Source organism: Sturnus vulgaris, unplaced genomic scaffold (genome assembly GCF_052056855.1).
Source record: "Sturnus vulgaris isolate bStuVul1 unplaced genomic scaffold, bStuVul1.hap1 Scaffold_156, whole genome shotgun sequence".
Classification (NCBI taxonomy): Eukaryota; Metazoa; Chordata; class Aves; order Passeriformes; family Sturnidae; genus Sturnus; species Sturnus vulgaris.
Genome location: NW_028276073.1, coordinates 1,032,528 through 1,039,383, shown reverse-complemented (window position 1 = coordinate 1,039,383; position 6,856 = coordinate 1,032,528).

Genomic DNA, 6,856 nt, shown 5'->3' with positions numbered 1-6,856 from the left:
TACCAAGCTGCGGACACCAGGTCTACCCAGGGCATGCTGCGGACACCAGGTCTACCCAGCCATGAAACGGGCAACAGGTCTACTCACGGCTTGCTGCGGACACCAGGTCTACCCAGCCATGAAACGGGCAACAGGTCTACCAAGCTGCGGACAACAGGTCTACCCAGCCATGAAACGGGCAACAGGTCTACCCACTCAATGCTGCGGACACCAGGTCTACCCAGGGCATGCTGCGGACACCAGGTCTACCAACTCAATGCTGCGGACAACAGGTCTACCCAGGCATGAATCGGGCAACAGGTCTACCAGGCTGCGGACACCAGGTCTACCCACGGCTTGCTGCGGACACCAGGTCTACCCAGCCATGAAACGGGCAACAGGTCTACCAAGCTGCGGACACCAGGTCTACCCAGGGCATGCTGCGGACACCAGGTCTACCCAGCCATGAAACGGGCAACAGGTCTACTCACGGCTTGCTGCGGACACCAGGTCTACCCAGGCATGAATCGGGCAACAGGTCTACCAAGCTGCGGACACCAGGTCTACCCAGGGCATGCTGCGGACACCAGGTCTACCCAGCCATGAAACGGGCAACAGGTCTACTCACGGCTTGCTGCGGACACCAGGTCTACCCAGCCATGAAACGGGCAACAGGTCTACCAAGCTGCGGACACCAGGTCTACCCAGGGCATGCTGCGGACACCAGGTCTACCAACTCAATGCTGCGGACAACAGGTCTACCCAGCCATGAAACGGGCAACAGGTCTACCAAGCTGCGGACACCAGGTCTACCCAGGGCATGCTGCGGACACCAGGTCTACCAACTCAATGCTGCGGACAACAGGTCTACCCAGCCATGAATCGGGCAACAGGTCTACCAAGCTGCGGACACCAGGTCTACCCAGGGCATGCTGCGGACACCAGGTCTACCCAGCCATGAAACGGGCAACAGGTCTACCAAGCTGCGGACACCAGGTCTACCCAGGGCATGCTGCGGACACCAGGTCTACCCAGCCATGAAACGGGCAACAGGTCTACTCACGGCTTGCTGCGGACACCAGGTCTACCCAGCCATGAAACGGGCAACAGGTCTACCAAGCTGCGGACACCAGGTCTACCCAGGGCATGCTGCGGACACCAGGTCTACCCAGCCATGAAACGGGCAACAGGTCTACTCACGGCTTGCTGCGGACACCAGGTCTACCCAGCCATGAAACGGGCAACAGGTCTACCAAGCTGCGGACACCAGGTCTACCCAGGGCATGCTGCGGACACCAGGTCTACCAACTCAATGCTGCGGACAACAGGTCTACCCAGCCATGAAACGGGCAACAGGTCTACCAAGCTGCGGACACCAGGTCTACCCAGGGCATGCTGCGGACACCAGGTCTACCAACTCAATGCTGCGGACAACAGGTCTACCCAGCCATGAATCGGGCAACAGGTCTACCAAGCTGCGGGCACCAGGTCTACCCACGGCTTGCTGCGGACAACAGGTCTACCCAGCCATGAAACGGGCAACAGGTCTACCAAGCTGCGGACACCAGGTCTACCCAGGGCATGCTGCGGACACCAGGTCTACCCAGCTATGAAACGGGCAACAGGTCTACTCACGGCTTGCTGCGGACACCAGGTCTACCCAGCCATGAAACGGGCAACAGGTCTACCAAGCTGCGGACACCAGGTCTACCCAGGGCATGCTGCGGACACCAGGTCTACCCAGCCATGAAACGGGCAACAGGTCTACTCACGGCTTGCTGCGGACACCAGGTCTACCCAGCCATGAAACGGGCAACAGGTCTACCAAGCTGCGGACACCAGGTCTACCCAGGGCATGCTGCGGACACCAGGTCTACCCAGCCATGAAACGGGCAACAGGTCTACCAAGCTGCGGACACCAGGTCTACCCAGGGCATGCTGCGGACACCAGGTCTACCCACGGCTTGCTGCGGACAACAGGTCTACCCAGGGCATGAATCGGGCAACAGGTCTACCAAGCTGCGGACACCAGGTCTACCCAGGGCATGCTGCGGACACCAGGTCTACCCACGGCTTGCTGCGGACAACCGGTCTACCCACGGCTTGCTGCGGACAACAGGTCTACCCACTCCAAGCTGCGGACACCAGGTCTAACTACTCCATTACGCGGACAACAGGTCTACCCACTCCATGCGGCGGACAACATGTCTACCCGCTCCATGCTGCGGACACCAGGTCTGCCCACGCCGTGATGCGGACCACAGGTCTACCTTCGCCATGCTGCACGCAGCCCGGGTCGCACCGGAGCTAGGTAGACCCGGTCGCCGCGGCCGTCGCAGCGCCCTCGCCCTCGACGGCGGACCCACGCCGCCGGTCCCGGAGGCGGGTAGACCTGGTCGCCGCGGCCACGGCGGCCGCCCATCCCGGAGCCCAGTAGACCTGGCCGCCGCGGGACCGGCCAAGTTTCCCGGAGTCGTGTAGACCTGGTCGTCGCGGCCACGGCCGCCGCCGCTGCGCCTTCGCCGGCGACGGCGGTCCCACGCCACCGGCCCCGGAGCCGCGTCGACCTGGCCGCCGCGGGACGGGCCACGTTTCGCGGATCCGGGTAGACGAGGCATCCTTGTACCATCTCGGAGCCGGGGAAACCCCACAGCCTCTTAACGCTCCGGAGCCCAAGTGCTCCAGCAGCCTTGCCCCGCCCGGCAGAATCGATTTCAAGACCAAGACATATTTTCGACAACATTTTATTTCATCATTTCATTTCATTTCTTTTCATTTCATTTTATTATTTTATTTTATTTCGTTTTGTTTTGTTTTGTTTTGTTTTGATTTGATTTGATTTGTTTCATTTCCTCTTTGCCTTTTTTGAATGATTGCCTCTTCTATTTACTCGGAAAGAAAATCTTTTCCGGAAAACAAAACTCTTGCCAAATCTTATTTGTGATCCCTTTGGGCCCACAGCCGAGCTGACGGAGGGCCTGTGCCCGGTTCTCGCCCTGCTGACACACTGACCCCCCCAAACGGCGTCCTCCCTACCCCACGCCTCCTCCCCCGTCCCCCAGAGACCCTACCTACAGAGCCCCCCCCCCCACAAAACAGAACCTCACGGGCCGCAGCACAGCCAGGGGAAGCACGTACGTGCAGCGAAACTCGGCCCAAAGCCGCCGCGCCCTGGCACAACTCGCCCTGCCCCTTCCCGCCCCACGGAGGCGGCTGCATCGAGGCGACCGGCGCCGCCGTCGGCAAGCGGGTGGCCGCTTTCGGGCCGGTTCTTCCGCGGAAGGTCTGCAGAGCTCTTGGGGCCTCGGCGCGGGTTTGGGGGGCCGTGAGGGCTCGCTGTCGAGGCGCCCGGGGCCGGCACGAAGCCGCCTGCCCTCTCCCTGTCCCTGCCCCGTCTTCCGCAGCCACCCATTAACGCTGGGGGCGAGCCCGCCCTCCGCCATCAACCTCCCATGCAGCGCTTTCAGACTTTCCCCGCCCCTGCCCATTGTCGGCTGGGGGCGCCCTGCCCCCCGCCGTCAGCCTCCCTGGCAGCGCTTTCAGACTCTCTCGGGCCCCTGCCCATTGTCGGCTGGGGGCGCCCCGCCCCCCGCCCTCAGCCTCCCTGGCAGCGCTTTCAGACTGCCTCGGGCCCTGCCCATTGTCGGTTGGGGGCGCCCCGCCCCCCGCCCTCAGCCTCCCTGGCAGCGCTTTCAGACTGCCTCGGGCCCTGCCCATTGTCGGTTGGGGGCGACCCCGCCCTCCGCCATCAGCCTCCCTGGCAGCACTTTCAGCCTCTTCCTGCCCCCGCCCACGGTCCCACCGGGCAGTTTACACGGCGGCGGCGGGAGGCTGATGCCGAGGTCGGCAGGCGGAGAGCCTGGTGCACAAGCAGGGATGGCGGCGGGATGATTGGCGCCGTCTGTCCCTGGTCAAAGAAGCTCTCTGTTCAGCTTTCTCGGAGCCTTTTGCTTTGGTGGCGTTCCTTCCTCCTCCGCCCCGGCGCCGCTCAAGCCTGCGGCAGGGCGGCAGCGCGGCGGGCGGGCGGCCGGGGGGAGGGGGGAGGGGGGGGGGAGGGAGGGAGCGCGCGAGCGAGCGAGCGAGCGCGCTGCAGAAATGAAGCCCGGAGCAGGGCCGCGGTCCATTCGAGCACGGGGAGGGGGCGCGACAACGCTGCCTGCTCCTGTCGGGGAGCGCTTGGGGAAGTGGGGTGCCGGCACCATGACGGCGGAGCGGACAGGGGCCGCGGCTGGGGAAGAGGCCGGCGGAGCTCGCCAGTGGATGCTGGCGCACGGAGCCGGCAGGGACACCTGGGCACGGCTGGGACCGAAAGTCGCCCGCCTTCACGCCCCGCCTTTCGCCGGGGGGAAGAAGACGCGAGAGCAGGGCTGCCTGCTGGGCTGCCAGTGCCCGCGGTCATGCCGGACGTGCAGGCCGACCGCCGAAGGCGTGCTCGCCGCTGCAGAGACGACAAGGGGGCCGCGCGTCCGATGGAAGAGACGGGGCGCCATCGCGCGGCGGCCGGGCTGCAAGGCCGGCCGACGGTAACAGGACTACCACGCCGCGGGCGGCCAGAGACAAAGACCGGCCGAGGGCAACAGGTCTACCCAGCATTAGGCCGGCCGGTACCAGGGCCGGCCGAGGGCAACAGTTCTACCCAGCATTAGGCCAGCCGGAAAGACGGCCGGCAGAGGGCAACAGGTCTACCCAGCATTCGGCCGTCAGGTACAAAGGCCGGCCGAGGGCAACAGGTCTACCCAGCATTCGGCTGGCCGGTAACACGGCGGGCCGAGGGCAACAGGTCTACCCAGCATTAGGCCGGCCGGTAACACTGCCGGCCGAGGGCAACAGGTCTACCCAGCATTCGGCCGCCACGTCCAAAGGCCGGCCGAGGGCAACAGGTCTACCCAGCATTCGGCCGCCACGTCCAAAGGCCGGCCGAGGGCAACAGGTCTACCCAGCATTAGGCCGCCACGTCCAAAGGCCGGCCGAGGGCAACAGGTCTACCCAGCATTCGGCCGCCACGTACAAAGGCCGGCCGAGGGCAACAGGTCTACCCAGCATTCGGCCGCCACGTCCAAAGGCCGGCCGAGGGCAACAGGTCTACCCAGCATTCGGCCGCCACGTCCAAAGGCCGGCCGAGGGCAACAGGTCTACCCAGCATTCGGCCGCCACGTCCAAAGGCCGGCCGAGGGCAACAGGTCTACCCAGCATTCGGCCGCCACGTCCAAAGGCCGGCCGAGGGCAACAGGTCTACCCAGCATTAGGCCGCCACGTCCAAAGGCCGGCCGAGGGCAACAGGTCTACCCAGCATTAGGCCGGCCGGCAGAGGGCAACAGGTCTACCCAGCATTCGGCCGTCAGGTACAAAGGCCGGCCGAGGGCAACAGGTCTACCCAGCATTCGGCCGCCACGTCCAAAGGCCGGCCGAGGGCAACAGGTCTACCCAGCATTCGGCCGTCAGGTACAAAGGCCGGCCGAGGGCAACAGGTCTACCCAGCATTCGGCTGGCCGGTAACACGGCGGGCCGAGGGCAACAGGTCTACCCAGCATTAGGCCGGCCGGTAACACTGCCGGCCGAGGGCAACAGGTCTACCCAGCATTAGGCCGCCACGTCCAAAGGCCGGCCGAGGGCAACAGGTCTACCCAGCATTAGGCCGCCACGTCCAAAGGCCGGCCGAGGGCAACAGGTCTACCCAGCATTCGGCCGCCACGTCCAAAGGCCGGCCGAGGGCAACAGGTCTACCCAGCATTAGGCTGCCACGTCCAAAGGCCGGCCGAGGGCAACAGGTCTACCCAGCATTCGGCCGCCACGTCCAAAGGCCGGCCGAGGGCAACAGGTCTCCCCAGCATTAGGCCGGCCGGCAGAGGGCAACAGGTCTACCCAGCATTCGGCCGTCAGGTACAAAGGCCGGCCGAGGGCAACAGGTCTACCCAGCATTAGGCCGGCCGGTAACACTGCCGGCCGAGGGCAACAGGTCTACCCAGCATTAGGCCGCCACGTCCAAAGGCCGGCCGAGGGCAACAGGTCTACCCAGCATTAGGCCGCCACGTCCAAAGGCCGGCCGAGGGCAACAGGTCTACCCAGCATTCGGCCGCCACGTCCAAAGGCCGGCCGAGGGCAACAGGTCTACCCAGCATTAGGCCGGCCGGCAGAGGGCAACAGGTCTACCCAGCATTCGGCCGTCAGGTACAAAGGCCGGCCGAGGGCAACAGGTCTACCCAGCATTAGGCCGGCCGGTAACACGGCCGGCAGAGGGCAACAGGTCTACTCAGCATTAGGCCGGCCGGTAAAACGGCAGGCCGAGGGCAACAGGTCTACCCAGCATTCGGCCGTCAGGTACAAAGGCCGGCCGAGGGCAACAGGTCTACCCAGCATTAGGCCGGCCGGTAACACTGCCGGCCGAGGGCAACAGGTCTACCCAGCATTAGGCCGCCACGTCCAAAGGCCGGCCGAGGGCAACAGGTCTACCCAGCATTAGGCCGCCACGTCCAAAGGCCGGCCGAGGGCAACAGGTCTACCCAGCATTCGGCCGCCACGTATAAAGGCCGGCCGAGGGCAACAGGTCTACCCAGCATTAGGCCGGCCGGCAGAGGGCAACAGGTCTACCCAGCATTCGGCCGTCAGGTACAAAGGCCGGCCGAGGGCAACAGGTCTACCCAGCATTAGGCCGGCCGGTAACACTGCCGGCCGAGGGCAACAGGTCTAACCAGCATTAGGCCGCCACGTCCAAAGGCCGGCCGAGGGCAACAGGTCTACCCAGCATTAGGCCGCCACGTCCAAAGGCCGGCCGAGGGCAACAGGTCTACCCAGCATTAGGCCGCCACGTCCAAAGGCCGGCCGAGGGCAACAGGTCTACCCAGCATTCGGCCGCCACGTCCAAAGGCCGGCCGAGGGC